Genomic DNA, 9,780 nt, shown 5'->3' on the forward strand with positions numbered 1-9,780 from the left:
TACATGCTATATTAACAGTATTAACATGTTTCTAGGAATAGAAAACATACCATGAAGATTTTGAAAGCAAAGACAAGTTCTTTACCATACACCCTGTACCAAAAGCTTAGGTGCAACCTCTGACCCCTATTTCCTGTTCATGTCACCATTTCACATGTATAAGCTACTTTGCGAAGTCCTGCCAGTCTGGTCCCTGTTTATTTCTGTTATTCCATGCAAGGATTCCTTTGGATTATCCTATGAGGCCAGAGTGTGTTTTAACTCTTGTATCTATGGTTTTGCATTTTGGACTGGTTTCTGTCAATAAAGCCCTCCTGCATAGGGATCATAAACTTTCTCCTGGGTCCAATGTTACACACCACTATCTTGCCCTAGGTTTAATCCCCATCACAGCTGTAATGCGGTTTACCTCTGTGAAATAGTGACCAGGTAAAATTGTCCCAGATGTGTGCCTGCTTCTATTTTACAGAGGGAAAAGGGGAGAGGGGGAGAGAGAGAGAGAGAGAGAGAGAGAGAGAGAGAGAGAGAGAGAGAGAGAGAGAGAGAGAGAGAGAGAGAGCCCAAGGGCTCCTACAGAAGGGAATGGAATACTGTATGTCTTTAGTGGTAACCATTTTCCCTTTAACAGATCTTTGCACAAATCTTTAGTAGAGAAAAACAGATCCTCTCTTATGTAGTAGTAGTGAACCGAGAGTGTGAATGTGTTGCACTATACAGGCCACTGGTCTTGATCAATGTTTACTGTTTTTTTTTTAATAGATAAGCCTCATGCAAGGATGAATTACACCCCCTGTATGTTAACTATTAAAGTGTTCATTTGTGTCAGGAAGCCCCAAATCTAAACTATATTACTGAAACAATAGGGATTTTGTCTTGTATGTCGGCCAGGTTCCCGTGGGGCCTTGTTTCAGTTCCAAAATAGGAGGTAAGGATAAATTAGAATTTGGATCCCTCGTCTCTTCTACAGTTTTTATCAAACACAATTCATTCAAGTCAGTTGGTTAATTTTTTTCTTCACAAAAATGATTGGAATCTTAAGTTAATCTTTCTTTAAGTGACCATAAATTACTTTTACATGGTAAATATCCTTAACCCCATAATGTGCTGTATTCTTGGTCAATAACTGAGAGAAATCATTTTTTTGTTGTTGTTAATGACAGAGAGGCTTCTAGGACACTAGGACAAGTTGGAAGTGTCTTGAAAATTATAGCAGCATTTAATAATATACAGTAAATCATGTCTCCAATTCCATTTAAAAAGACAAATGTATAGGTTTGTAAATGTTTGTGACAAATGTTTGTGGTTACTGGTCTATTGTATTTTGAATATACTGTATATGAGTTTAGTTAACAATTTTTCAACAATATTTGGTTCACTTATCTTGCTACCTGCTGGCTTGTTAGTTAATTAACTGTAGAACAGTTCATTGCTCTTCTCGTTCATGTGCATGTTTTGGTACTTTTCTCTGCAAATCTGTTATTTTCAGCATTACTGTGTTAGATAATCACTAACATAAAACTCTCCAACCTACAGACATGGCCACCATTAACTACATTCCTTATCAGACATGCAGACACACTGCCTTGCTCACAGTCACCGAGAATTTCATTCACAAACACATTGCAAGGTACAGTATACACTCCATGCATCTTACCTGTCTTTACCAAACCCATTTTTTTATTGTATCTATGGTTTTTAGTTTACTCCTTTGCCTGTCCTAGTTCATGTTGTTTGCTGACCCGTGCATTTCTTATGATATTGAGTTTGCTTTGGATTACTGCCTTTGTATTTATTAAACTTTTAAACCTGCACTTGCATCTGTTTTATTGTCTCTTTCTGCAAAAGTAAAAATACAAAGGAAATACTTTTTTATTGCAAGAGAGAGAAATTATACACAATACTACTACTACTACTACTACTACTGCTACTACTACTACTACTACTACTACTACTAGTGCTACTTCTACTATTCTGGAAATATGCCAGTCTCAGGCATTTATTACCTTCTTGATTACAGCTCCAATGATACAACAGAGATTAATCGGTCTGTGTATTTAATAGAGAATGAAAGACTTAAAAGGGGGAATAAAGGAATGGGGTTATTGTCTAGTAAAGAGGACACTACTCGGGAATTCAATATCCTCTTCTCTGCACACACACAATAACAGAATTTACACACATGTATGCAAAGTCACGCATGCGAACTCATGCATGTCCACAAGGCTTGCACACACTCTCTCTCTTTCTCTCTCAGATACAGATAGAGTCTACTGTATGCCTTTTTGCCCACAAGCATTAACAGGGTTAGCAGGAAAATAGGTCATAGTGCTCTGGAAAAAGAGGTTTGTTGATGAGCCTGGTACCATATTCCCCTCTCAGTCCTGTAAGTTTGTTTTTAGGGTTTGGGAAAAACATGGCAAAGATTCTGTCACAAAATTTCACTTTAGATTCCAGGGTCTAGAACATCTTATCACGAAGTCCTGATTTTCTAGTCCTTCCCCAGTATTCCTTTATTCTCCCCCATTTTCCCTGTTTTACAATTAATTCAGAAAATTCATGAAATCGATAAATGGAAAGCCACTTTACATTTAATATCATGCCTCTAGATTTTTATAGACTTTTATAGGCTTTTTAATATAAATAAATGTATGTATAAATGCCTGTAACCCACAACCAGTCTTGGAAAATCTCCCTGATTCTAAGGTCTTAAGATTGGCAAGGACATTTCTGCTGTAAATCAAATGGCCAACCAAAAGGCAATTTGATTTAATTAAATCTACACACTAATCCAAACTGTAATGGTGATATCTAAATGCAATAATGGCTTTAAAAGCAAGACATATGGTTGCATGTGGTAAAAGGAGCATGATAATTCACTCCTGTGAGCCACAAGGTTGTTGGTGGTTCATTTTGCACACAAATATTTTCCACCACTATGCTGCAAATGTGTTTTGAGCCAGGCAGGATTTGAAGCAAACACCCTTAAACCTCATCAACAGTTATGATGGAAAGAGTAACAGGAATTATAAGAATACATACAAACACACACCACATGCTATGAAGGTAGCCTAGAGGAACATATTTACACTTTGTCATGGATCAGGGTACATACAGAATTGACTGTATGAGATTCATTTGAGCAAAAAAAGCAATTATTTGATCTTGATAATCAATAATTATGTTTAAAATAAAGGAAAATAACATCATATGTTTGTGAATTATAACTCAAACCAGAAGGTATAATATAAATATAGATATTAAATAAAGGAACTATATTTCCCCTATTTTAGAAGTAATATACAGATTATAAAATATGACACTTGAATTTACTTCATAGTACCTGGGCATACTTTTTGTTTACTATGATCTTCCAAAGATCAGAAGTTCCAGTTTCCTAATCGTTGTCTAGAATAATGAAGACTACTATGCTACAGTTGGCAGTTTTCATACAAAGCCTCTTGGGTATGGAAAAGCCTTCTTGCTAGTATTAAAGTCTCAGTATTTAGGCTAAAGTGCATACTGAGGCATGCTTCTAAGCTCCTCACATAAAGGTGCAATATTGAGGGGTTCTTGGACATGGACAGTTATGGTAAATGTGAACATGCTGGTTCTGTCATACACATTCTCTCACAAGTTGACAGTTGAGTGACAGGATGCTAATTATTAGCTCTAGACCTGTCACAGTACAGTCCCTGTCTGCACTGTGATCACTATGTGCACCATTTTAAAGGTATAGTCCCACTGATGCTTTTCCTGTAGTGTTTTCCACTCAGCCTCTCAGCCTCTCTTCTTCTGGTTCTGTTTGTTCTGCTTCTTCATCTTGGAGCCATTTAAACATGATTTGACTTATGTTCATATTGAGATTCCTATTCAAATGTGCCGTTATTTTTACTTATTTATTCATATTTTTTGCTATTGTTACTTTTAGCTTCCTCATTCAAGTTGTCATTGAGGTTTCTCTAAAAGTGTGTTGTGGCAATTTTGAATCTGCAACACAGAATGTAACTGAAGCTTCGTCTTTGTTAAAACTGTTAAGCAAAACATTTTAGTTTACATGATGTACACATATAATATTTAGATAAGAATAGAGAAGCTAATAGAAACTAGCTAATAAGCAACCTGTTCCTTTCCTGACCAAAGTCTGTTTTTAAAGCAAATGTCCACTCTGACATCACACTGGCACTGGCATGTTCCCAGACAAGCATTTTGAGCCAAACATGACCTCTATTTATATGAATTAATATACAGTACACAGGATATGTTTACTGTATGAGCTCTTGTCCTTAACATTTCCAAAATCCAGTGGGCACAAGATTATGATGTTACATACTGTGTAATGAAGCATTAAAAAGCATTGTTAGCTGTACAAACAATAGTATTTGTTTAAGGTCATGGTTAAGGTTAAAGTTATGAATATATCTTACATTATTTAGAATGAATAATGTTCTACTGCCTATTAAATAACTAATGAAGAGAAAATGAAGCTTCTGTGATTCTTGCTTCTCATGTAAAATCTGGGCACAAACAGTACCCAAGGTACCCATGAGTATTTTAGATTAAAAGGACTTGCCAGAAAAGATCATTTAAAGAGCGTGAGTTATGAGATCGTTTGGTTATGACCTAAGGGCTGTGGCTTTAAAAGTGAAATAACGAGCACTTGAGCACCAAAATGGTTCACAGCAAGTTCACTTTCAGCAGAACCTTTGAAATTATAGTGAGAACTATTGCTATAGTGAGTTCTAGTGAGTGCTTATGACTATTGTAATTGTTTTGCTGAGTTCTAGACACTTGATGCATGTTAGTGCCTTTACAAACAGACTGAACATGGAGTTCATGGCCAGTAACTGGTTGCTACTTTCAACCACAAACATATACAGACGATTAGCTGTCACTGATAAGGACTGGGTCAGTAGCATGTCGTTCATTGAGAAACAGCAGGATGTTTTTCATTGGCAAAGAGACAAAGACTGCACCATTGGTGTAAATCTCCGAATAAAATATTCTTCCTGAAAGGCGCCCTTTAATATTACTCTTACAACCATCCAGAATTTCAAAAGAAAAACAAATCTTTAAGGAGCACATAAAAATCATGTTCAGTGGTTAGTAATGTCCTAAATTCAAATCATTTAAAATAACTTGTTCATAAACATGATTTTAAGATTTTTTTAAACCGACCTTTTCCATGAATCCATCATTTTTATTACTCATCACACAGTGGTTCCATAAAGCTTCATTGTCAGACCTGTCACTAGTCTACAGATGACTGCACATTATCTTTACGGCTAAGATGTATAGTCTACTTTAATGCCCCCCTTTTCCTCCCGTTATAACTCTGCTTGACTTTTTTTACTGGGTATGTTTTAAAAACCACTTACAGGCAACATACTGAGCCCAGAATGCATATTCATTCACATATGGAGTTCTTTTAAATCCCTGTTTAGTGTTTTGGCATTTGCTAGTTCTTCAGTGCATAATAAAAAACACCAGCCAAAATCAATCAGAAACACATGCAATTCTTTCTGTACATTTTCTGCATACATGCTTTAACTTGCTCTTCTGCATTTAAATGATTGCAGGCTCTATTGAGAATTTGTCTCACGCAATGGTATATGCACAGAAAAACAGAAACCTCTCTCCAGCCATCCAACCCCAAACACACACAATATACTGACCACAAGTAACACAGTCATACAGAAAACAAACTATGATTTATTAAGTAACAACTCTTACTTGAGCAACACTTTCCAATTACACAATTACTGAATTCAGCTGCTTTTTTGCTCAATACAGTCAAATACTGTTGCCTTCAGTATAGTCCTAGAGTCACATCTTTTCCATCTATTCTGTCAGCTTTAACTGGAGATGTATACTGCATAACAACCTTTCAAAATATGATTTCTTGCCAATGACTGGGAAGAATATTATAACATTTTGCTGAAAACTCATTTTGGGAAGACCCTGTCTGTCATAAGGCATCTGTCATGGAAACTCCATCTGTTCATATGTCCACCCAAATGAGGGTGCTGATAGTTCTCATTCAAATGCCTTCAGTAACATAAATGAATATCTTGTGTCTAAGATCATAGTTGTGTAGTCATGTTTCCTGTTATATGTTAGAAATCTTCTTAACTTAATCTTTGTCTAGCAGAAATATTGTTTACTCCTGTCTCTGTAATCCAATGCTTTTGAGTGTATTGAACTAAGAGGCTTCTGCAAATAATTACAGTGGACTCTAATCCAAGATTTGTTTTACAACACACCATATAGCCATATTTGCTTAACTTGCACTTTAATGGAAAACTAAACAGGATTACTTAATACAGGATAAATTCAAAGGTCAGCTAAAGATTAAACATTCAAAATTGCCCTTAAATTCAGCAACTGTAGTGTAACTTCTTAAGAAAAAAAAATACAAATTACAAATATAATTAAATTATAACAATGAAGAGATTAAAAAGTGGAGATTGTCAGCTGGACAACAGTGAGAGTTATTTACAATGTCCAGAACTGCAGATATTATCTTGGGGTTAATGTTTCACTCTAATATTATTTTATGCTGACTCTATGAACTTCTAAATCAAGTTCAGTAAAGAAATATATTTATGACACATGTATCCTAGAGATAAGTGACAATAGTTAATCTCTGAACCTATTTATATCGATCCTTTCCTTTTGTCACTGATGCACCTGTGCAGCAATATGCAAATCATGCAAATGATCTAACGCAATAATTCAGTGAAAGAAATTCAGAACAAAAATATACACAAGCACACGAGTCTAGGTCTAACTGATAATCAGACTATCCTGCAGGATGACTCATAGCTGAGCAAAACTAAATTTCTAACATCTGAATGTCAATTTAGCAGTCACTCTGCAAGACATAAAGCCTGACTTACACACACAAATACATGCACATGTATGCGCACCCACGCATACACAAATATCATGCACATGCCCAGTTTCCCACAAACCTTAATAAAAGAAATGTGGGCAAAATTTAAAACATGCAAAATTGACTGTGATACTAATCCTGTGAGGTTGTAGATGCTGAAATAGTTTCTATGGGAAACTATTTCAGGTCTTTAAGGGAGGTGACTGGCCACTCTGGACAGCATTATGCAATTTTAGCCATCTTGTTTTAATAAACCCAAACAGATTTCTAATTATGGCCCCAAGATGGTTTTGATGAAAGTTGTACAAGTTGCATGTTTATATCATAACAGTCCATCTGGCATGTTAAAAAATGAAAGAGCCAAAGATCAGCACTTTGGAGTAAATATTGAATAGTTCAGTGTTTAGGTCTTGGCATTATAAATCATAGTGCGGTGTTGTAGATTGGGAAACCCTGGATATATTTCCATGGATAATGTATGGCCATGCAGCCTGAAACAATTCCCCCCAAAACATCTGAATACTACATCTATAACTATGTATTTGTAATAGACCACAATTACAGTGTAAACCATCCATAAAGGCATGTCTTGAAGCTCCGGAGTATTGCAGTTTATCATTTTATACATATTTTGTGTTTTTCTTTCCTCCATCCTGCCCACAACATTCCTCTCATTTTTGCCTCCCAGACAAAGACTTAAGTAAGCTTTGTCAAGTGACTTGTAATGACTTGAGACTTGGCTGGGGCATTTTTGGAGATTTGACTTAATTTTTTCCCCCCAATATTTACTACATTACTCAAATTAATCTACTGTGGTCCATTGATATTTATGTACACTATATGGCCAAACATTTTGGACACCTGACCATCACACACATATGTGGTTCTTTCCCAAACTGTTGCAACAAAGTTCGAAGCACACAATTGTATAAGATATCTTTGTATACTGTAAAATTGCAGATTCTCTTCACTGAAACTAAGAGGCCCAAACCTGTTCCAGCATGACAATGCTCCTGAGCACAAAGCGAGATCTATGAAGACATGGTTCTACCCAGATCCCTCTCCTCAACCCCACCTTTGAATGGAACTTATTATATTGAACAAGCTTACTGTATATGGCTGTAGTGATCAGATGTCCACATATATTTGGACATATATTGTGTAAATTAATATGTTACATTAACATTTCTTAACTGTGGTAAGGAATTTAGAGACCTCTACTAGGATCTAATAGGCTGAGCGCACACTGTAATTTAATGAAAGCCGCTTATATATTTTAGTTGCTACACTTTGCTCCTATATGACATTTTGTGAAATGTTCTTTTAATTTCTTAAAATTATAGTTTATTACTGCTTATTGGTGAAATTTTAAGGGTAATTTAAAATCTAAAGTACTTTGAAATTCCTTTTTCTTGCTTTTTTCTTTATTTGGATCTATTTTTTATTTCTGTTAATCTTTTTGTTATATCAGCATATAAGATGCTATATACTTTTTCCTTTATACACCATAATGCCTCAAACAGTACACATTCAAAATAATCATACTGTACATACAAATACCCAGAATTGTTCTCCTGAATGGAAGATTTGTTGTCCCTACTGTTGTCCCATGCCAGCCTTATTTGTAAATGATCTAGGCTAACAACTTTTTCTTTTTATTTTACTTTACTTTTAACTTACCAGCTGCATGTATGCAAAGCAACTACATGTCTTTCCGTCCCCTATACACACAGCCCCCTATACTCCCGTCCACAAAACATGAAACAGTTCTCTGTAATCATGCCATGTGTTCATGATAAGCTGTAAACAAGCCTTTCCTAGTTCACATATGACTTTGACTCTCTCCTTTTGTCCAGTGACTAAGCAATTTTACAACATTGGAAGCACTGCCTGCGATATGGGTATGGAAGAGCAAATACAAGGCAAACAAATCCTCTGAAAAATGTTTTGACACTCTGATGTATAGTCATTTTCCTCTAACAGGTTGTGCTTTAACAATATATATAACATTCTATGTTCACATACAAACACATTGCTGTACCATATTCAGATCCAATCACTGTATTTAGATAGTACCTTTCTAATGTTTAATTATTTACTTTTCTAATGCACATTTTTACCTAATTTGCCCTATTTATACTTTGTTCTATCTAATTTGTATCTTTTTTTAATCATTTGGTTAATTGGCTATTTTTATATCAAGGACAACCATCATTTCACTATATGTACTGCCTATGATTGTGTATATGATGTAAATTTTGATTTTTAATTTGATTTTGTGTGTGAGTTGTTCATCTTCATAATAAAGCTGGTGCTATCATTTGAAACCTCTAATCATATGTGCATGTTTGGTAACAATATGTTTTTGCTCATACAAAGGTACAGTCTTTGTACACTTCACATTAGAATGACATTAGTATGGCAGCTCATTGTTCTTATTAACTTGACAACATAACAATACACAATAGCTGAAACTACAAATAAGCCTTTTGATTAAAAAATGGCATACTTGAATTACTGTCGTTTTCTAAAAGCAGACGTGAGCAATGGCTTCACCATGCCTTGTCAGTGCACTGTTATTTGTTTTTGTTTTTTTTTTACCTCAGACTCAACAGACAGTTCAGTAAATATCAAGACCTTGAAGAGCAAAATAATACACGCTAGATATAAAAATCATAAATGTTGCAGAGTAGTCTCCACGATCATTGGTCATATTAAGGAACGATGGACATAGAATCTAGATATTTTTTTCTACATTTAAATGTTTTATTTGTAAATGAATTCAGTGTACAAGGGGAAAAATATATATATATATTTATATACTTATATATATATGGAAACACTTATGTACACATTTAGGATTACACTAAAAATCTTAACCACAAACA

The 9,780-nt window shown here is 35.1% G+C and overlaps 1 long non-coding RNA gene across 1 annotated transcript; it reads left to right on the forward strand.

Annotated features, from left to right (window-relative positions):
* Window positions 1–853: 853 nt before the first annotated feature.
* Window positions 854–9,195, forward strand: LOC125141281. Its single transcript, XR_007140664.1, has 3 exons — window positions 854–925; window positions 1,534–1,627; window positions 7,853–9,195. It is a non-coding gene; the product is annotated as an uncharacterized LOC125141281 (long non-coding RNA).
* The last annotated feature ends 585 nt before the right edge of the window (window positions 9,196–9,780 follow it).

Source organism: Tachysurus fulvidraco, chromosome 5, assembly GCF_022655615.1.
Source record: "Tachysurus fulvidraco isolate hzauxx_2018 chromosome 5, HZAU_PFXX_2.0, whole genome shotgun sequence".
In the NCBI taxonomy this organism is placed as follows: Eukaryota; Metazoa; Chordata; class Actinopteri; order Siluriformes; family Bagridae; genus Tachysurus; species Tachysurus fulvidraco.